Raw genomic sequence first — 24,795 nt, forward strand, 5'->3', positions numbered from 1 at the left:
ACTGATTGTAAAATATATAAAAAAAGCTACTAAAACGTAAAACGGAACACTGACACTAAGGAATTGTTTCAATAAAGTTCATAAAGCTATAAATATTATGGTGGGGCGAAAACAAAAAATTTTTTTTTACAAATTGAAATGTCCTATATTATGTGGAAAAGAAAAATATCTTCCGGTGATCCCAAAACTTAAAAAAATATATATTGAAAAAAATACGACTTTTTTATTTTATATTAACCTTCGAGTGGTAACGTACGGTCCCTGACACCGACATAGTAGATTTTTTGCGCTAAAACTCAAATGCGCATATTATTTTGTCCGCGCGGTCAGGTAGCTTTCGAATCCTCATCACGCTATTCAGTCTTGTTCTGACAGTTCATATGTTATTCGACCTGACGGTGTGAGCGACTGAGGTTACCATTTGTATTATACTCAACGGAAAGTTTTTGTCGTTTTTGGTCCATAGTCAGTTTAAACTCTTCTTCTTACGATGCCTATCCGTTCCGGATGTTGGCGATCAACATGGATATCCTAACTTTGCTTGCTGCTATTCTTCTAGTTTAAATAATAGGTATTTATTTTAGTAGTTGTATGTGAATATGGCTTACGAAAGAGAACAAATCAGGTTGGAACTTTTTGACGAAACTGTTGCTAATTACAAACCGGAACCAGAAGATGACGACGCAAGTTCGCAAGATGATTGTTTAGAAGTTCTAGAATATGATACCAATTCAGAGGAGGATTTCTGTGATAAAGAATATATCGAAAATCTTATACCAGTAGAAGTAATACCGCGCATACTACGTTTGTTTGATGAAGATGGAACATGGTGGAGGAAACATCATGAATTCAATCGTAACGTATGAAATCGTACTGAAAATCTTCTACCCAATCTGGCAGGACCAAAAGGTGATATTAGGCAAAAATTGGTGATAAAAGAGATTTGGGAGTGTTTTTTCACTACAGATATTCTAGAAAAATAAGTTCATAGCATTGAAACGCTATGACACAGTCAATAACATAACGGCTAGACCAATTGATCTTATAGAATTTAAAGCTCTGTTTAGGCTGTTTTACATAACTGGTGCTAACAAAACCCTAAGAACAATATTGGGCAAAACAAAAAGAGACAGGGTGAGAAATACAAACGTCAGAGAGCAGTGCAAAATTCAAGATATTGTAAGATGAGGAAGGCAGCGTAAAAAAATGTGGTACAATCATGTAAGAGGAATGGATGAGAATAGACTCCCAAAAATTGCTCTAGAAAACAACCCGCTCGGTTCAAGACCTCCCGAAAGACCACCTAAAAGATGGAGGGATAGTTGGCAATCTACTTCCTAGGAAATTAACTAGAGGCAGCTTCAGAATTAAACAGATCGAAAGATCTCCAAGAAGTAGAAGAAAAAGAAGAAGAAGCATTATCGCACTTGGAATATTCGCCATAAGAATCATACCATTTGGCATTTTTGGATTACAAAGTAATTATATATATATATATATATATATATATACTGAAATGATATTAACATAGGAGAAAGAAAGATGGTGTTTAAAGAAAATAATTTATAAGTTACACACTAGATAATGTTACATATAAAAAGTATTTGGTTATTTTAATAAGTTATATACTATAGAATATATTTATGTGAAGACATTTTTAAGAAATTAGCATAGTAAGTGTAAAAAGTTTTTTTTTAATAATTATAATATTGTAAATATATTTAAGTGAGCCATGTGCATAGGCAACCAAATATACATACTCTAAAAGTGACATTTAAATGATGGTTGCGAATGTAGAAGTGGGGTTATTTATTGGTTTGAAATGTTTAGTTTACATATAGTTACGGATTTGAAATAGTGTAGTTTATTAATTTAGGTTGTTTAAATTTACATATAAGTTTATATTCTGATCTGAAAAGCCTAAATGTCAATAAAATTCTCGATAGAAAAGTGAAGAATTCTCTAGAACACAGAAATTAGCCTTTGTTTACGGTAGAACCTTCGCGAATATGGTTATGTCTGTGAAATGGTCATAATCGAACATATACTTTTTCGAGAACATTCATATATGTAGAAAATAGAACAATTCGAATATGATTTCTTGCCAGATGATTCTGGAACAATGAAAAGATATAAATACTCGGTGATTTGGATTCAAGATGGCCAGTCAGTCAGTCAGTAAGCAGTCAGTATATAGTTAGTCAGAGGAGACACACAATGAGACAGTTACTATGAAGTCAGTATAAAGATGGTTAGACAATTAGTTATTAAGAAGACAGACACAGTTAGTTACAGTTAGTGAAGTCAGTTGTTCAGTAAGTTCAAGATTAATCAGTCAGAATTAGGAAGAAAGTATAAAGTATGCAATAATAAGTGATTTAGTATTAAAATTCGATAGTATTCGAAAGTATATTAAAAGATAATATGATTGAAGATTGAAAATTATGTTACGTATAAATGGTGATTGGATAATGGAAGAAAGTATTAATTGAAAATTAAAATTATATGATATATTCGGTGATTGGATATTGGTGTATTAAAAAAAAGAATAAATATAAATGCTATTTAGAAGAAAAATAATTTAAATTGGTGGAAGCTGATAATTGGAAAAAGTAATTTCACAAAAACAAGGATAACCGAAGCTGAAGAAAGAAGACATTGAGTGGTGATTAAAATCTTTATTTTGGAGAACAGTTTCATATAGGCATTCAGTGACAGAAAGGTACAAAATTTTGTTAATATAATTTAGTTAGTGTCATAACAATTTCAATTTTAAAGATAGTTTGTTTAAAATTTACATTGTCTATATAATTTAATTAGTTTCATAAGAATTTCAATTTAAAGATAATTTATTTTAAATTTACATTGGCTATGTTAAATAGATATGTGTGTTTCATAATAGATATAATAAAGATAATTTAAAAAAGTGCTTACAAACTAATTCTTTGAGAACCGCGATAAAAACCCTATCTCATTGCTCATTAAAACATCATTCACAAATAACACATCATAACATATATATATATATATATATATATATATATATATATATATATATATATATATATATATATATATATATGCATATTTTCGGTTTTTCCTGCAGTAATGAATTAGTAAATAATTATTGAAAAATTATATATAGAAGCAATGTTAATTATGTCCAATAAACTCTAACTTTTCTTGTGAACTTGTGAAGAATATGTCTTCACATTTCCTTAGATACAGATCTAATCTTAATAAGTCCTAAAAATTACGTGCAATGAATACTAACACTGTTAATATATAATATGAGCTTAAAACCTACCGCCTTTTCGTACACATTTTTTAACTAGATTAGTGTAGGATATTTTGCACCCACGTTTAATCAATACGTTTATTAAATTAATCCATAAATAATAGTTTAGTATTTACAACATGATTCAAGTTGCCATTATATAAATTTTGAATAATTTATGTACATGACATACCTCTGCAAATGAATTATATCAAAAATATCACAATAGAGTGCAAATAATTTGAAATTAAATATAGATCTTTAAAGTTTCGATACACATGTAAAAGTTGGTTTAAAATTACGATAATAGAAAGTTGTTGGTGTCAATTTTAGAACTTATCATTGTTCATATGTCTGAGTAAATAAACACATGATTCAAAATACCTATTAGAAAATCAAAATTTAAAATTTAGTGCAATAATAAATATTGGCAAAAATATATTTCACATAATATATTTTTAAAACAAAAACCGCAAAAATAAAATATATACAAAGTGTACCTTCAGCCACGCGCATATGGCAGAGAAGTCGCAATCCTAGAAATAAAAATGAATATAATAGATTAACACGGCAACTTAAAACTGCTCTACAAGATGCGATGAATGACTTATTTGAGCTATCCATCAACAGCCTGTCAAAAGAAAACCAAAGCATCTGGAAACCAACGAAAGCTTTTAAAAAGCCTACACAGCATAATATACCACCTTTAAGAAAAGCCGATAAAAGCTGGGGAAAAACTGAACAAAAAGGCACTAATATTTACAGAACATCTCCTACACGTTTTTGGTGCACCTGAACTTAACAACAATAACAACAAAGAACAGGTCAAAAACTTCTTCGATACTCCTTGCGCAATTATGCTACCGATCAAATTCTTTACACCTAGTAATGTGAAAGAACAAATTTTTAGATTCAATAACTACAAAGCGCCAGGTTTCGACATGATCACTGGGCTAATATTAAAAAAATTACCAAGGAAAGCAATTGTCCTACTGACCACGATATATAATAGTAACATAAAATTAGCCTATTACCCGATAACTTGGAAGATCACACAAATAATTATGATTAGTAAGCCAAATAAATCAACAAATATTATCACCTCATATAGACCAACCAGCTTACTTCCAATAATGTTAAAAATCTTAGAAAGGCTTCTGCTACAAAGAATCTCAGAAGACATCGAAATTAATTAAGTGATCCCAGCACATCAGTTTACCAGTATACCTCGAATTAAAAAAAATGCAACTCTGCCTTTCTGGATGTAGAACAGGCTTTCGACGGTGTTTGACATGACGGCCTCCTATATAAACTTTTTTCACAGCTCACTATTTACTATTAAAATTATACTTCACAGAACGTCACTTTCAAGTCAGATTCCTTACAGAAACCTCTCATACCTATCCCAGAAAATCCGGTGTCCCTCGAGGAAGTGTACTTATATTCCTGCTGTACCTCTTATATATGGCTGATATCCCAACAACAAATACTACTACAGTAGCCATGTTTGCAGATAACACCGCCATAATATCCATCGATAATGACCCTCAAGTAGCATCGGGAAACCTTCAAAGACACCGGAATCTACTACAAGACTGTATGAATACATCGAAAATCAAAGTTAACAACAGTCTAATCAAATTACATTTCCACATCATATGCCCAAAAGTCACACGCACCGATATATTACTACCAGTAAAAACAGAAGTCAAATACCTGGGAATGACATTTGACCAAAAGCTCACTTGGAAAGTATACGTCTTGGCTATCTACAGGTAATAAACTTCTTGTATATAAGTGCATAATAAAGCCTATATGGACATATATGGAGTGCAAGTATGGTGCTATGCCAAGACTTCTAATACCAAAATCATTCACAGAATCCAATCCAAGATAATCAGAATGATTTTCAACACGTCGTGGTACGTTAGTAACAAAATAATGCATGGCGACTCAGGTATATCGTTCGTTGCAAAAGAAATCAGTAAACTTACAAGAAACTGTCTAGAACACCTGCTAGCCCACCCCAACGAGGAAGCAAGACAACTACACCTCCAACCAGAAGTCAGAAGAATATTGAAGAGACACTGTTCAACAGACATTCTTAATTTTCAGCTTTTATTTTAATTTTAATTTCAATATTACTTGTAAATTTAATTTAACATTAAAAAAATTTGTTAGTGTTTGTGTTAGTACTGGGAGTGTTACCAGTGAATAATTTCTTCTCTCATGTATCTAAAATATTCACATTTACTAATAGCTTTCAATAGCAGATTGTAAATTTGCAAATTAAATAAAAAAAAGTGGACCTTCTATAAGACCTGAAAACCCATCACACAGTGTGTATTGTATCAGCCAAATGAAATAAATTGAAATAAAAATAAATGGGGTATTTTGGAAAAGCCGCTCAGATACGTCCTTTTGTTACACATTTATTGCAATTAAAACTTTGTATACAGTATATATTATTTATAAGAGCCTGTATATTATCCCAATTTTGGGATTCTTCAAAATATTCTACACATATTTCTTGTACGGTGTCCTACACTTATCTTTAATTATTTCTGATGTATTATGTGTTTTTATTATTTAGATTTATTGTAAAGATTAACAATAAATAAAGAAAATTATTTGATTACAGAAATTTACCACATACATTCATAACTACAAATAATAGGTACTATTTTTTTGTTGATATTGTAAAAAAACAAAAAAGAAACTTAATGTCAATGTAGAAGATGCTTAAAATGCCGTCTTGGTAATATCCTAATCTTAACCCTGCGTTAGACTAGTGGAGCTACATAATAGACCCATTGGTTTAAAGAATATCTAAGCGCTATTTATATGTACCTACTCCAACTACGCTATTACGACGAGTATCATCTGCCTGCGTTAAGGCGAGACCATAGAATAACCGAACGAATGTGTTCGGTTGTTCTCTGGCGAGACATCCGTAGTTAGTGCAATTATATCTGTCGAGCAACGCCTGGGTTCTCAGACCACACCAGACCAAACAAGAGATATATTTTTTTGTGACTGGTAAGTTCATTTTTTGGATTTTTAAGTAATTTATTAACCCACTTGGTCTAATATTTATAAATAAATAAAACAAATTATGAAATCGTAGGCTTCCACGGCCAGAGTCAGAATTATAGTTTATTCGTCTTCCGGGTTTGAAACGTGTCATTTGTGAGTGACCCAAAAGTGGGTTCATCTCGACGTTTCGCTACTATTGTATGTAGCTTCTTCAGGAGAATAAAAAGAAAGAAAGAAAAGAAGAAAAAGAAACAAAAGACAAGAAGATCTCAACCCATCTTGGTAGTTAGTATTCGCCTCTGGTTGCGTTGAGTAACTGAGTTACCGTTGCTAACTACCCATCTTCTTGTCTTAGGCTTGTATTCACCAACAACGAATAAACCGCTATTTGAAGATTAACTTTATGCGTAGAATAAATTCTATCAATTTCATTTGACCAACTACAAAAAGCCTTATTCGTCTTTTATTCGTCACATAACTATTTGTAGATTTATTTGTTGTTGGTGAAAATATGGCCCTTATTCTTTTAATTTTTATTTTATAATTAATACTGACGCAAAAAACGAGCTAGGCTTTTAGCTCTCTATGACTCTAGCTAAAGAATGTGACTCTGATGCTAATATACTAAGCTCAGGATCTAAAGATGATGATTCTTTATTTGAAAACAATCTATTAGAAGCCGGAGAAAATGACCTGGATTCTGAATGAGATAAACTAGAAAGCGTACAGACAGATGAACTTAATGGTGATAGATCCGTTTAAGAGAATGCACATTTTTCTTTATATTACCTTCGAAGAGATATTAAGATCAAGTGGTACAAAACTCCACTAAGAACTCATCTTAACGTCAAGACACGTAGACAAAATATTGTCATTTGCCATGCGTTCGACTACAAAATAGGAACGGTAAGTGACCAATAGAGTGCTGGAAGTATTTTATAACTGATAATATCATTGGTGAAATTGTCATTTACACCAACAAGAAGATTCAGAAAAGTCCTTAGCATACTCGTAAAACCATAAATATAAAGTAAAAGAAACATATTGTCAAGAATTACGTTCTATATTTGGTCTTCTTTATTTGGTCAGTTTTGATCGTTCTGGTTAACAAACTCTAACCTTTGGACAACTAATGAAACAAAAATTATGATTTTTAGAATGGCCATGGCACTATACAGATTTTGATTTCTCTAAGATAAGCTTGCTTAAAGAGCTCGCTCAATTAGAGAGATATTTGGTACGTTTGTATAAAATTTATAAGCTGCTTTTTTACTAAAAGTAGTATTTGACCATTGACGAAAATCTTAAATATTTTCGGGGAAAATGCTCTTTTCGCCAATATATTTCGAATAATCCGACCAAGTATGGCCTTAAAATTTTGCAATAATAGGTGCTAGATTTTTCTACACGTTTGATCATGGAGGTTTATGTCGGTAAGCAGCCCGAGAGACCTTTCCAACAGAACAACAGAGGTGAAGCCATCATTATTCGTTTAATTGAGCCAGTAAGTAAAACTGGTCGTAATATAAGCTTTGATAACTGGTTTACCAGGTACAACCGTATGATACGCCTCTTATCTGAATACCGATTGACTTCAGTGGGAACTGTTCGAAAAGATCAAGAAGAAGTTGCCGCCACGTCTACTTTTTAAAAAAACATCGGAATGTGCCATATATGTGCCATTTATGTTTCTTCCCAGAATGATTTATTAGTAGTGAGCTACATGGCCAAAAAAAACAAAAACGCAATTTTTTTTTTCACTTTCCACCATGATGATTTCCTTAAAACGAATACAGAAGAACAAAAAAAACCACATATAGTTGCTTTCTATAATCTAACAAAGAAAGGTTTAGACATTGTCGATCAGCTGTCAGCAACATATGATGTGTTTAGAAATTGTGGTAGGCGGCTACTTACAATTTTTTTCGCCCTCTTAAATACTGCCGCTATAAAGGCGTGCTTTTATTAAATTACTTGGGAAGGAGATAATAGACGAAGAACAAGAAATACGGCTACAAAACGAGAGACTACCTCGTTCACTACGTAAACTTACCACCAGTAGGAGTGCGCCTGTAGATAGTGAAGAAAAACCTAAGAAACGGCGATGCGAAAATGTGCCCAGGAAGATCAATCGAAATTAATTTGATCTTGTTATTCATTTGTTTATTTAAAAATATAACGTTTTTTTCAAAGTGTATTGTTTTAATAAAAACAACGGGTGTGGCAGTCCAGTGGGACTGCCGGTAGAAGTTACACTTCTATACACGCATTCGCCGTTACAAATTTATTTGGGAGTCAATCTGCACAATAATTACATATGTAATGCTATAGGTAAGACATAGCAGAAAGAGAAACAGAATTAATAACAACTTACTAATAATTAATAAATAACATTTGACAACAACATTTAATACAACATTTAATACAATACAAATTAAAATGCAATATCTATAAGTATTTAAAAATGACAATAATATACATAACTTTTCTATTTACGCATATGTTTAATTTAACATGTAATAATATTAATAAAAAAGTCCTCCCCGACTGGGAATCGAACCCCAGTCTCCCGCGTGACAGGCGGGCATACTGACTACTATACTACCGAGGACATGACACAAACGTATTTCAAAATTGACTAGTATAAGACTAATATAATTATGAACATTTAATAAATAATACAAAACATATCACATAAATAATAATATTAATAAATATTTTATTATATAATATATATATATATATATATATATATATATATATATATATATATATATATATATATATATTATTGTATGTATATATATAATGTATATAATATTAAATATATATACAAAAGGAACATTTTAATATTCGGGAGAGAAAGAGAGAGAAAATATATCTTCTGTCTCTCTCTTACTCATTATCTTACTATGTAATGATTTCACAGATTCACTCCCATACAAATTTCCAACGTGGAGCGCGCATATAGAAGTATAACTTCAAAAAAACAAACATACAATTTTCAGTATAATTTTGGAGCTACGGCATTTCAGATAGTTGGGTCTACTAGACCCCACTAGACCTAAGTCGCTAGAATTAAGTACCAGACTAACACAGGGTTAAATATTTCTAGTACTAAGTTTCTTCTAACGTCACTTAACATCTGAGGCAGGATTGATATAATCGCACGTGTTATTGCCTTGTTTGACACATTCCTACAAGAAAAAATCTAGTAACGTCAGGTCAATGGATTGTGCTGGTCACATCATCGATTTTTGCCTTTCCATCTGCCCAGTTAAAGTACTGCTGTAAATTTATTTAAGCGGTGCTCCACCTTGCTAAACCTATATCGTATTAGTTGAGATTTGTGGGTTTGCTAGATCAGGATATAAGCTTGCTAAATATAGCATGACATTATTTTGAATAGCACAAAAATGGCCAAACAAGACATACAGTTAATAAGAAGTGCTAAAACACACACAAGTGTTTCGAATAGAACTTAAAACAACACTGAATCTGCCGAGACTGATAAGGTTTTACCTGAGATGTTAAAGAAAAGTGGGACGGATCTAAAAAATAAACTGATAAATCTATTTAACAGATTCCTCAGAGAAGAAGATATCCCAAACGATTGGAGATCATTGGTCATACTGATATACAAAAAAGTTGATCCAGAAGATCCAAAATATTACGTACTGATGAATCTCCTCTCCGAAGCGTGCAAGTTTTTTATGAGAATAATAACAAATAGAGTGGAAAGGAAATTTAAAACATACCAACTAAAGCAGCAGACAGGATTCAGGAAGTATTACAGTACAATTACACTTAAACACAGTGAAACAAATAATATAGAAAACAAATAAGTATAAAATATTTTCATGGTTCGTCTTTGTAGATTTCAAGAAGGCATATAACATTATTAAAACAAACCCTGTGATTTCATTCATACAAAATGAAACTAGAATAGATCAACGATATATTAATCTAAATAAAACAGTCTTTAGTAAAACTAGCTTAAGAATAAAGTTTCATAAAATACATTCTTCACTCTTGCTGTGAAAATATAAAGATGTAATGTGCAAACAATAACTTTATTATTGAACTTATAAAAACTGCTGTTGCATTATTTCCAAGACGCTTTATAAAATCAATGTGCAATACGAACAGAGTTTCATAAGTATTCATCATTGGAACTAACGCAAGAAAGACGTTATGAACAGAGAAATCATCAATTACAAAACTAAATTGATTTATTTTTCAGTATTTGATATTATCACCTCTTATTCCTAATTATACTTTCCAATCGATTTCGCATGGATCGGATGACTTTTCTAATAAATTCTTGAGGCATTGCTTCCCATTCATCATTAAGCGCAGCTCTTAGTTCCGTTATGCTCCTTGGTGCATGATTTCTGCCCCGGACCCTTCGTTTAACCTCATCTTAGATATGCTGTATTGGATTTATGTCTGGGCTCAATGCAGGCCAATTTATTGTAGGTATACTGATCTCAGTCAGATAGGTGGAGATAACTCGTTCAATATGGCATCGTGCATTAAAATAAAAGCATCACCAATAAATCCTGCGTATAAAACCTCATGTTTCTCCAAAATGTCTTTAATATAATGATCCGTCGTTAAACCTCCTCAACGTTCTACAGCAGGCACGAAAACCAACTTGGTTTCCCCATCCATGGAAATAACTGCCCAAAACATAAAAGAACCGCCTCAATATGACACAATTTCTCATATAAAACATTAAGCAAATTGCTCTCCTAGCCTTTTATAGACCCCACGCCTCTTGTCGTTACCATGTAGGCAGGTCCTTCTTCCGTCGTAGAATAATACCTGACTCCATTGATAGTCGTCCCAATCCAGATGTTCGCAAGCAAATTCTAATCGCCTTTAATTCTGGGCTGCAGTTAGCTTGGAACCTGTAGCTGCCCTTTTTGGTATCAAGTTGGCTGCCTTTTGCCTCCTTCTGACTGTCTAAACGCTGGTAACCACACCTCGGACCTCTCTAAGCTCTTGTTTGGGATTAACACCAATCAAATATCGATTTCTCAGGGATTTTGATACAAGAACTTTCCGTTGTAATTCGTTTACAGCCTCCTTTTTGTCGGCGAACATAATCACCAGTATCTTGGTACCGACGATTCACTCAGGACACAGCAGATTGGCTTAAATTTAGTCGATTTGCCACGGCCATTTGGCTCAGGCTTTCTGTTAATAATCCTACTGCTTGAGCTGCTTTGACGGATGTGGTATCCATTTGTAATGAAGATGCAAACGTAAGTGACTGATATATTTTTGAGTTGCTATGGAAATTGATGCAAATGATGTTAAACGAACGCGTTCACCAAAAAACAAAACTTTTTTATTTAAAACTCAATAATAAGGTTAATAATTACACTAAATATTTTTAAATATACACTTTTAAGATTAAAATAGGAAACATACTGTCGCGAAATAATTTGGAGTCGATTATTTTGCACTCAAGTGTAAGAGAATGCTGGAAAAACTACAACAAAATTCCGAATCTGATTCTGACCAAGATTAAAATCACTCCTACATTTTTCAATTAATATTACAAAGAATCGTATAGGCCTTCTGCAGATTAAGAAAACTTTATTGTATACTCCAATTAATTTGACATGGCAAATGCACTCAGCTATTACTAAGATAATTAATTTTACAGCAGTATAATTAATAATTTCATCATTTTGGCGATTTCAAGTGAAGGCTGGCGGAATTTAATTAATGTTTTAGGGAACAATATATCATTAACATTTTAAAATAAGTGAATTTTCATTTTCAATAAATTTTTAATATTAAAATAGTTTTTATTTTGATACAACAATAATCCTTAATAAGTGTTTTATACTCTTTTTTCTATTTAATGAATTTACTAAACTTTCTGATTTTTCGTTGGTTTCCCCAAAGTTAGAAATTACGTAGAAAAAATACTTACTAGAAAATAATAATACGAAAAGTGAAACAGGAATATGAATATTGATTAAAAAAAGTTGAACGATAGCCAACGGTCATTTGAATAAGTTGGTCCCAAAACGGAAGATACAAAACCGATAAAATGCAAGATATTAGCTAAAAGATTTAGTAGTATTGCACGAAATAATAAGAAAATTTATAATAAATTAGCTGTATAATGAATTTTGATATAGGAAAGTAAACCCTATGGTTTAGATATAGAGGGTTTAAAATTTATTATCAAAATAAAAAAATGTTAATTAAATACGTTTATGAATATTTCTTTAATATTTAGCGGATAATACATCTTTTAGAGAAGTAATAAGAAAAGATCTAAGAAGAAAATAATGAACAGAAGGTATGAAAAATACGGTGGCGTAAATAAAGAGGAAAATCGCAGGCGTCAAACTCCTAGTTTTATAAATAGAATATTGTTCCCTAATTAAAAAATATATTCATAAGGGTTTTTGGACTGTAATGAATTTATTTAACTTTGATTTGAAATTTTAAATATCACGTAGGATAGTAACTAAGCTCTTTAAGCTTTTGTTTCTATATTAATAGCCATAGATTAGCTAGAGCTTCCTGTGGTAAAGCTTTGTCGGTCTACAGTACTATGCGAATTAATGGAATCATAGGCTGTTCTTAGGAAAAAACAATTTATTTAGAAAAAAATTATATTTTGACAAAACTATAAAGGTAAACCCTCATCGTTTAGTAGGAAATATGTCCCCTTTTTTACTGCAATTGCTGTTTTACCCGTTTTGGCATAGATTCTATGAGCTTCTGACAGTTCCCAGATATACTTTCATCTTGAAACCAAACCCGAATGACAGCTTTTATTATTTTTATTTTTATAGTACAGTCAATTTTGCGCAGTCTAGCTTTGCAAACAGCCTATAAATTTTTAATGGGATTAAAGTCTAGTGAATTACCGGGCCAATCTAAAACATTAATCTTATTTTTGAAAAATTTCATCATTTTCTTTGACTTGTGACAGGAAGCAGAGTCCTGGTAAAGAATCGCTCCTCCTTGGGGCTGACATTTTTGGAGTTCTATGTCCACATAAAATACCTAAACACCAAAAAACAGGAAGACTTAGACCTATATAGAGCGAAAAACAGAGAGGTAAAGAAAAGAGTAACAAATGAAAAAAACGAACGATGGGAACAAGCATGCACAGAGATAGAACGACATATCGGAGAAACGAGAAATTCAGAATCATGGCGAATATTAAAAGCACTTTAACGAAATAAGACAGAGAAAACCCAGATCGGCAAAATTGTGAAAACGAGTGGCAAGAATACTACGTAGAACTACTTACAGAAAACCGTCCCCAATTTTAGGAAGAGAATATAGAACATGCAGGAAATGGGGCATACGACCAGATAGAAATAAGCTTGGCAGAAGTTAAGAGAGCAATCAAGACATTGAAGAACAAAAAAGCCAAAGGACCCGGAGGAATACCAAACGAACTAATTAAAAACGGAACGGAAAAGTTATTCCGCATGCTACATAGAATGTTCGAAAGAGGACTAAATGGAGAAGAAATACCTGCGGAATGGACACAAGCATACATCACATCCATACATAAGAAAGGAAACAGGAAAAAATGTGAAAACTATAGAGGAATTAGTATAATATCGTCGGTAGGTAGACTTTACGGGAAAATTATTAAGGAAGAACTAGAAACTGAAATAATAGGAAAAATTGGAGAAGACCAAGCAGGGTTCACAGTAGGAAAATCATGCCTAGATCATACGTACACATTAGAACAACTGATAGAGAAGAAAATGGCAAAAGGTAGACCGGTCCATCTGGCCTTTGTTGATCTAAAGAAAGCATATGACTCAATACCTAGAGTCAAATTATGGGAAGCAATGAATGATCTCGGAATCCGACAAACACTAATAAAAGCAGTTAAAGCACTATACAAAGAAAACAAAGTAGCTATTAAATGTGGAAATAAAGCCTACAATCCATTTAAGACGACAAAAGGACTTCTACAAGGCTGTGCTACGTCCCCTACTCTGTTTAAAATATTCTTGGAAAAGACACTCAAACCATGGAGGAGAAAGTGCGAAGGAATGGGCATACCAGTAAGAGACGAATACCTATACACCTTAAGTTTTGCCGACGATCAAGTAGTCATCGCACAAGATGAAGAAGATCTCAGCTTTATGCTCAGAAAACTAGAAGGAGAATATAAAAACAACGGAATGGAAATAAACTTAGAGAAAACCGAATACCTAACAACAGAAAACAAGGATATGAGAAACCTAGAGATAGACGAGGGAAGACAAATAAATGGAACAGATAAATTCAAGTATTTAGGAACCATAATATCGAACCAGGGAACAACAGAAGAAGATATAAACAACAGACTGAGACAAACAAGAAACTGTATAAGACAACTAAACTCAGTGTTGTGGGATAAGAACATTACGAAAAAGACAAAAAAGAGAATATATAATACCCTGACAAGAAGTATCCTGACATATGGGTCCGAAAACTGGACAATAAACAAGAGAAATAAAGGTAGAATAAGAGCAGTAGAAATGGAGTTCCTGAGGAGAAGCTGTAGACTTACAAAAAGAGACAGAATTGAAAACGCAGAGATTAAGCGGAGAATGGGAGTGCAATCAGACATAATCGACTATATAGAGGAGAAGAGACTATCCTGGTACGGCCGCGTCAGAAGAGCGGACAGAGGATGCTGGATAAACAAAATCACAGAATGAAGCCCGATTGGATGAAGAAAGAGAGGAAGACCCCGAAGGTCATTCAGAGATGAAATCGACGAGGCTATGGAGAAAAGAACCCTGCGAGATGGAGACTGGAATGACAGGGAAAATTGGAGAAAACGGTTGAGTGAAGGAAGACAGTGAAAACTGTGGAAATCCTTAGTAGTAGTAGTATGTCCAAACGCCGTTCCAACATGGATTTGTATTTTTGGCTATTTATCATGCCTTCGATTGGTATCAAAGATCCAACCCCCATGTATAAAAAACATCTTCAAAACATTTTTTTGACTGGATGTGTTACGGTTTGATCAATATGAGATGGTGTAAGGTTTTCATTGTCAGACTTCCTGACGTAGTTCGACCGCTGTTCCTGAACTATAAATTTATTTTTGAATTTTTGAATTGATTGATTTTTTTTTCAGTCATCTACAGTCCAATTAGGGTAGTTTTTGGCCCACAATGGCTTTTGTTTCTTCATTCGTTCAGTAAGAAGCTATTTTTTCTGTGGACGCATTGTCCTTCTACCATTATCTAAAAGTCTTCTCCAAACATTTGAGTTATAAATTACTACACCTGATGGTGCTAAATCTTGTTGGAGTTCTTGGCTTGTTTTTCTTGGGTCCGATTTGCTCTTTCGAAGTAAAATCTTTCATCTGCTGGTGTTGTTTTTCCTCTTTTTTTCGCATTTTCTTAGCGTTATCTTATCCGTTGATCCCGTTTCTCGTTTACGCTTTAAAATCTTGCTTACTACCACTTCACTCACTCCACACATTTTTGCGATTTCTCGTTGAGACATAAAAGTGTGTTCACTTAATGTGATAGTCTTTTCTCGCTTTCTAGGCATAATATCCATGATGGAATTAAACGAAACAAACTCACTAATTACCGAAAACAACACAAACAAACAAACATAGTACAAAATAACACAAACTTAATGGGAAATGTCAAACACCCTCAAATAAAAGGCAGAGAAAAGTAATATTATGTTTTTAATGCTTGGTCAGTTGTTAATGTGTTGACAGTGTTGCCAACTGTGAATATTGAAAAATGTCACAATGATTTCATTAACTCGCACAATACTGTAATTGCTAAAGGAATAAATAATTCGGAAAAAATATGGAACGTCTTAAAAATAATGTTGTATAAATCTACAGAAAGCCTCAAAAGAATAGAAAAATGGAAAAGAAACCTTGGATAATCAAAGAGATACTCAAGCTAATAGTTGAAAAAAAAAACAATCCAAGAACAAAGACAACAAGAAATACAAAGATACACAAAACAAAATAAAAACGAAATAAATCTAAGCATAAGAAAATTGTATGACAGGGATGTATAAGGAACTAGAGTTTTTGCAGAATAGGGATGACGAAATAATCAAATAATGGGCAAAATATATACAGAACCTATTTGAAGATAACAAAACATGAAACATTAACAAGCACAAAAATGCTTTTTCTATACTAAAATTAGAAATAAAATCTGCAATACAAAACATGGAAAATGGCAAAACTATAGGCTCAGATAATATTTACACAGAGATTATAAAATTCATTAAAGAGGAAAATTTAGACCTAGGACAAATCTACATCGTGCCCTACTGGTCAGGTGGTAGACATTAGGTTAAGATAGCTTATTACCTCCTTGTTTTTCAAGGAGAAAAGTAGCAATCATCAATTTGGTTTCCAGGCTCGCTCCATGCCATAGGAACAGCAAACTTCAAGTTTTTGCTCCTTTTTTTACCATTTTCTAAGATCTTCAACACAAACATAATATACCTCATGCGGAGCCTAAAATTTATCCTGATCACCAAGTTTAGTTCCAAAATATGAGATAAAAACCTTTTTCATAAAGTCTGTAATGTTTTTTTTTTATTTTTTAATTTTTTAATTTTTTAATTTTAATCTTATCACAAATATGACAAAAACTGTCAGCAGAGTTCCTACAACCACGATTAGACATTTTACTAAGCATATGGACTGGAAACCAGAAAGTGAGGTTAGGTTGACAGTTAACAAACATCAGCTGTAAATAAATACTATATATTTTTTACCGGTGTTGTCAACTTTTCTACATCCAGTACAAGTTATGTTATAATTCCACTTAGATTATGTAAAAGCTGTAAAATTCTTATAAAAATCACAAAATTTATTAAATTTAAGTGTAAATGATAAAAATTTTAGGTCATACAGCATAATAATTATCATATTTGAGTTTAGCACTCTATTATTATCCAGTAACAGATTAAGTTTAACTACTAAGGCATATACCTATAGGCTATATCCATGTTAAAGTAGGAGAACATACAAGAGTAAAAAAATAGCTTGCGCTCTAAACAATACAATATGGACTAATAAAAACATGGGCATTGCGGTTAAAACGAGAACATACGTAGCTGCTAGAGGGTCTATAATAACATAGAATGCAAAGACTAGACCAGAAACGACAAAAACCATAAGATTGCTTGAAACAAGACAAATAAAGGTAGGAAACTTCCTACCTTCTAGCTAGGAAAAATTTAAAAACATAAGGAATACATGTGGGGTAAAGGATAATAACGATTGAATTCTTAACAAAAAAAAAGAGTGAAATAAACATATTAATAATAGGTGAGCGGTTTACCCCTCAAAAGACGCTTAGAAACAGAATATACCGACTAAAATTCTTTTTGCATTTCTAATGCACCAAACGTTTTTTATTCGATTCTATATATTTTTCCAAGATGAAATGTATTTTTTTTTTAATTTTTACAAGTGGGCCGGCAATTGTTATTAACAAATAACTAATACAAAAAAGCAATTTCACCGAATTGCTTCAAAATCAATTTTTTTAGGTGTATCTTATCAAAATAAACACTTTTTCTCTCTTGATAATTTTTCGAAAAATGCTTCCTTTTCGAGTTATTTGCATTTTTTTGTTGAAAAAATGCCTTAATTAGTGATTTTTGGGATTTTTTTTCTAAAAAACTACTAAATGAATTGCAATTCTACAAATAGCTTTATAATCTTTAAACCGTCGAGTACAAGTTAGAATATTTTCACAAGGATAATTTTCTTCTATCTTGTTAAAAACGTGGACCCAAATATTTCGAATATGCCTTTCGAGCAGTCTAGCTAAGTGTGTACAGCGGTTGCGGCGATACAGGAGTGCGGCACGTAGAAATATTTGTTTAAATTTAAAAAATTAATTCAATACAAATATTACGTACAATTTATTAAAAAAAAAGATATTTTTAATTATTTTTATATAGACATAATTAAAACAATTAAAATTAATTTTTTACAATGCTATAATAATGTAATTTTTCTTTTAATATACGTGGTGACTATATTATTGAATGTTTTATTACAGTGAAATACGTTAAGCAATATATAATTAATTTTCATTGAAAAATATAATAAAATTAAAATATAATATTAATTATACATCGTTTTCATTGTCAATAATTTGAAAATTTTCGTCAACAGCAACAGGATTTCCATCTAATAAGCTGATTTCGTTGTCTTCAATAAAGTCGTCTTTAACATTTTTACAATTCTCTGGTGTACATGCACATACTGCGCAGCATTCTAAATTATAGGAAATACAATTACAATTTTTCGTAGAACATTTTCCGGTACATAAGCAGAAATACTTTTGTAACATATCTAAACTAGTTTCGCCTTCAAAATAATTAAAATCGAAACAATTATTTTCCATTGTCCAACCATGGGTTAATGGATCAAGAGATGAAGTAATATTGTTTTTTGCTTGAATCCATTCATTTATTTGCCACTTTGCTCTTAAGTAATGTTGTAATAATGCTGGTTTCGAAGGTGGTAATTTTTCATTAGATGCATTTTTTTTAGCGCCTACAGCACCTCAACCGCTGTACACGCTTAGCGGGATACTCCCGAAAGGCATATTCGAAATATTTGGGTCCACGTTTTTAGCAAGATAGAAACCATTTATCCTTGTCAAAATATTCTAACTTGTACTCGACGGTTTAAAGATTATAAAGCTATTTGTAAAATTGCAATTCATTTAGTATTTTTAAAAAAAAAATCCCAAAAATCACTAATTTCGGCATTTTTTTCAACAAAAAAATGCAAATAACTCGAAAAGGAAGCATTTTTCGAAAAATTATCAGAAGAGAAAAAGTGTTTATTTTGATGAGATACACCTAAAAAATTGATTCCGAAACAATTCGGTGAAATTGCTTTTTTGTATAAGTTATTTGTTAATAACAATTGCCGGCCCACTTGTAAAAATTTTAAAAAATACATTTCATCTTGGAAAAATATATAGAATCGAATAAAAAAGGTTTGGTGCATTAGAAATGCAAAAAGAATTTTAGTCGATTGATGCTCTGCTTATAGGGGTAAACCGCTCGCCTATAAAATAAAAGAAAGAAAAACGGTGAGAATTGCTCTAGCTAAATCGCAAACGCGATGGGAAAAAGGTAGGTAAGTTAAATTTAAACAGGCGATTCACCTAGAATAAAGAAAAAAGAAGACCACATCCTGAGAAGAATTCCTGAACTGCAATTTGAGACGTTAAATACAAATAAGTTTTGATGTACTGCTTAAAAAATAGTAGTTAATTTAAAAATGCGCTAAGAAAATAGTAACATAACGTTATCGTATTACATATTTATAAAGAGCAAATATTAGCTTTTCATCTTACGTATAATTTTGGAAATAAAATAGATCTTGCGACACAAGAAGTTCCGGACTGTGCTATTCCAGAGGCATACTAACTACGTTTTACGTTTAGAAGGTATTAACAGTAGGAGCATGCTCCTTTGATCCCACAATAATTCATGGTGTGAGCCACAAGAGTACAGCGGAGTGCGGGAAATAACAGCTTTAGTCCTCATTACTTTGTTACAAAGTCAACACTCAAATTTCGTGAGAAGTATAAATAAATACTTTCGCTCCATAAATATTTTATGGATAAACTATTTATGGAGTGCGTGCACGTAGAGATTTGTATTTTATGTAATTTTCACTGAAAATAAAAAATTAAATACATCACATTTTATGGTTTGTTTTTTAACCAGGAGGAGTCATTTAAATTTACCGCGCTGTAATGCTTGTTTGTAATTGGTCCAATCGCACGCAAGTTTACTCCACAAAATTACGACAATTTCACACTAATGACATTTATGAAATTTTAAAATTCAAAATTTATATCGGCGATTTTTTCTATTTTCTGCGTTATTCCTATAATTTTTAGATTTTTCGTTTGCATTTATATAAAAAACAGTTTTATTCAGAACTATTTAGCGACGTATTAGTGTTATTAAGATAATAATATGGATTCAATGCCAAGTACTAGTGGTAATTATCCTTCTCCACCTAAAAAACGACGAGAAGATTTGGGTCATTTATCATCAAATGAAAAACAGTGCCTTATAAACATGCACAAACAAATAAAAATTGATAATCCTGGAATGAAAATAACAGCCATGGTAGCAAAAATAAAACAGGCAACAGGTTAGTTTTGCAGAATAGTTATTGTTAAAATCAAGACTTACTAAAGTAATGTGCTAATTTTAGGTTTTGCGAATTTAACTATTTACAGAACAATTAAGGAATATAAGCACACTAGAACAGTGAGATGTCCTAAAAATATTGGCGGTCGACCTTCTATCTTTGCAACATACAATTAAAGAGTTAAATCATCTGTACGTCAGATAGTACACCGTCCGAAATTTACAACCGCCCAGATCTTCCAAAATATGTGTTGTTCATTATTATATAAATTCTTGAAGCAAATTAATTTTAAGTAAGTAAATATGGGTTAGCCACAATTATATAGTAAAATTATCTAAAATATTTTATAGGTTTCATTTTTATAATCGGGTGTATTATTGTTACTACTAAATAGTTTTTGAAATTAAAATTTATGAGATACAATGAGAAATGATTGTAATAGCACCGTTCTTGTTTGATCAAAATATTTTTCCTATTTATAGACCTAAGTACAACAGTCTTTGTGTGACATGTTTTTGGAAACATACCAGTGTACAAATATTTTCATTTTAAGTATCATGTACTTACATTTTACTGTTCTTATTTAAAGATATTATACTTGGTATGTTTGATGATGAGAATACTAAGTAATGATCTCATAAAGTAAGTAATTTGGAAAAAAATTTAAGTTTTTAATTGTATACTCTACTGGATTGTTGTCAAGTATTTTGTTTCAATAGATATAAGAACATGAGAATGGAAGAAAAGGAAAAAAAAGGAGTATTTTTTACTTTATATATAAGCAGATTCATTGTAGCAAATATTGCATAGCATAACTATAGATTGTTTATCTTACTGTTTATAGGATGATTTATTTATTTTCTATATTATGAATGTCTTACCATAGTTATTTTTTTGGTAAACTTATTCAAACAATGGTTTATACATTGGACTGCTGATCAAAAACAAAACTTTCTTGCTCAAATATCTGAAATAGATTCAGTTTTTGCCGACAAACTAAGAAATTCTAAATTGTCTAGCTGTTCATGAACCTCACCAAGACATAAATGGAGAGAATATTTTGGAAGACTAATAATATTATTAAATTTTTAAATCGATTTCTAACTCTTTAAGTTGTTTGTAATGGACTTGGACTTGATGATCTGCGAATAGTCTTTAATGTGATATTTTTCTAGATGGTATTTATCCTAAATATAGTTTAAAATGTTTATAAATTTATAAACGTATGTTATTTTTATATCTAATTATTATAAAAAAAACGGCAACTATCTTTTAAACTTAGAGTATAAGTGTTCGAAAGCATTTTTATTTTGTTTTCATCACAATAAAAGAACTTTAGTAAATTTATGTTGTGTTTTAGTTACCTACTCGAATTATTGTCATAGCCTGTAGACTTTGCTTTTGGTATTCTTACTTTTGTGCTATATTAATACAGTTGATTTTGTTCTTTCTGGTTGTAGATCATCACAAGTAAACTGCAAAATTATGCTAGAATGTAACACAATAGATTGAATTTGTTGATTATCTCACAGAAATCCAGTATTTTTTAGTAAATTTTATTTATTGATAATAAATGGGAGAAATTCACTGTCAAAATTAAACAAGAATCCAGCATTAAAGAAATTGCAAGAACACACTTACTAATACACAGCATCATTTTGAATTTTAGTGCTTCAACTAGAACCTAAATATATTGATACATAAATTAAAAAAATCTATCTAATGAGGTAACTGATTAGCATGCATGAGAAGTAGAACCCCACCTATATTTGAACCATAATTTATTTTGTGATGGGAAACATGAAAAACTGAATTTCTAAACCAGTAAACGGAAAGGAATATGTTAAACAAATTGGCTGGAGCAATTCAGGAGATTGGATTATTAAGCTTAAAAATAATTTCAATAAAATCAAAGTCAAAAGTTAACTCTTCTGGTAAGAAAAAAATCTAGATTTAAGAAATTGGTAACACCAGAATAAGAATATGGTCTACGCAGTTTAAAAGAACAGTATTTCAAAAATGTTTGAACTCTCTCTAACTTTTTGATACATACTTGAGTAAATGGAAAACAAAATAGAGATAAATTTTCAACTGAAAACAAATAAAAGTGTAAGTTTTTAGAGATGCAATCCTAGAAAAATCTCGTATGTCTTTTAATAAAACCAAGCCATTTCATAGCTTATATAAGCAAATTAAAAGACAAATATAACATATATTTACAGATTAAAAGACAAATTTCTATGAAAAACTATACTTAGGTCTGTAACATCATGGACTCTTCCAATCAAAGTATTCTGTAAATTATAATTAAATACCATCGACTCAAGAGATCTACAAAACTGGATCACCCGATAATATATAACATAATTAATTATATAAAGACGATTTTCTTATACACTGTGATAAACTCTAAAAATTCTTCAACTTCTTCATAACAATCCAACATTTTATTTATTGTAATTGTAATATATATTGGTGAATTGAAAAAAATTATTATTCAAACATAAACCACAGTATAAATACTGTGCATAAACAAACAAAGTTAGGTTGGAATCAACGTGTGAGGTTGTCCCATACTGATGACTGGATTACCGCAAGGCCGAGATAATTAACCAAAAAAGAAAATGTATTTGGTGACTTTTCCAGTAACTTTCTTGGGTGTGAATCTGTCTTTTTAGTTTATTCCTTCTGGTTAAAAAACAAACCATAGTGACGGTAATAATTAAAATATTAGAATATCAATTGTAACCATATTAAAATAGCGGACATAGGGTTTTTATAATACAAATTACATAGACAAAAAGCATTTTTACGAATAAAATACATATTTGTTAATATAACGCTTGCTCACAAAAATAAACAATTTAATTGGTAAAAATTACTTTGTTTTAGACGTTGATCATTCTTAACTCTCATATCTACAGTGGGTGATTAAATTATTAGGGCCACTCCGTAAAATTCAGCTTTTTGTTAAAAAATGGTAGGTACTTGAAAGATAAAACATATTTTTGTCATTATTCTATTTTAGTGTGATTTGTCAGCTTATAAAGTTTAAAATTATGTCTAAAACCTAATACGTGGTAGTGCCACCCATTACTACCTTGATTAGTATCTTCTTGGCATAATTTCTATGCATTTCTGGCATTTTCGGTTTTGTTAAATTGTCTTACTTCTGCGCCATTTTTCTATTAAGCTCTCTATCTGTCAATGATTTGCAGTTATAATTTCATTCGAAATTTCTTTCTTCATTAGCTTCCAAAAATTTTCTATTAGATTTAATTTTGGCAAATTGCCAGTCCAGTCAAGAACCTTTACCTGATTGTCAGCGAGTAATTTTGTAATGCATAAGCGTGAAAATCTTATTTGCAAACCACTCTTGGACCGGGGGAAGCATTTTTGTTTGCAGTACTCTCAAGTACCAGTCCTGTCGCATTGTTCCTTTTGCAATGTAGAGTGTACCCTGACTGCTTATGTTAAACCACATCATTTAGGGAGTGTCTTACCGTCCTCGCAATACAATCTTCTTTGTATTTTTCTCCATCTCGTCGCCTCACAAATTTACTTCTATCTAATATGAACAAACCTGAAATATTATTATAGATTTCTGGAAAAATTGATCACTTGTAAACTACATTAAAGAAAAACAATGTTAAGGCAGTGGCGCACCGAGGGGGGGTTTTGGGGGGTTAAACCCCCCCCCAGGACCCTATTTCGACACTGTTACTTACACATTTAAGGACTCAAAATGGAGGTAATATCATAAAAAAAATTTTGGTGACCAACCAAAACCCCCCCCCCAGAGGCAAATTCTAGGTGCGCTACTGTGTTAAGGTATTTTATTTACCCGCTTCCAATTATCAATGGCTTAAACTTTGTGATCTTTGGCCCATTAAAGCGTGTTTTTCACCATAGTTGGTGTAACGAGCGGCTTTTTTGCAGGACGATAGGTTAAAATTGGTTGTTCATCATCATCATCATCAATCAGATGTGAGTTGTTCATTGTTGAACATAGGCCTTCTCTAGACTTTTCCATCTGCTTCTGTTCTGCGCCTCTGCTATCCAATTGGTCACGATTCTTTTGAGGTCGTCGGTCCATCGCGTTGGGGGTCTTCCTCGGCTTCGTTTGTCAGCCCGTGGTCTCCACTCAAGCAATTTTTTTATCCAACTGTCGTCTTTCATTCTTGCAACATGTCCTGCCCATCTCCATTTTTGTCTTGTAAAATGTTCGATAATGTCTTTCACTCCGGTTCGTCTACGAATTTCCTCGTTTGGAAACCAGGAAGAAAAAATTGGTTAT

General features: G+C 31.7%; 1 protein-coding gene across 1 annotated transcript in view; it reads right to left on the bottom strand.

Moving 5' to 3' along the window:
- Cngl (Cyclic nucleotide-gated ion channel-like) overlaps positions 1-24,795 on the bottom strand; it is a 591,998-nt gene that overhangs the window by 246,708 nt on the left and 320,495 nt on the right. The window lies entirely within an intron of this gene.

Source organism: Diabrotica undecimpunctata, chromosome 3 (assembly GCF_040954645.1).
Source record: "Diabrotica undecimpunctata isolate CICGRU chromosome 3, icDiaUnde3, whole genome shotgun sequence".
Lineage (NCBI taxonomy): Eukaryota > Metazoa > Arthropoda > Insecta > Coleoptera > Chrysomelidae > Diabrotica > Diabrotica undecimpunctata.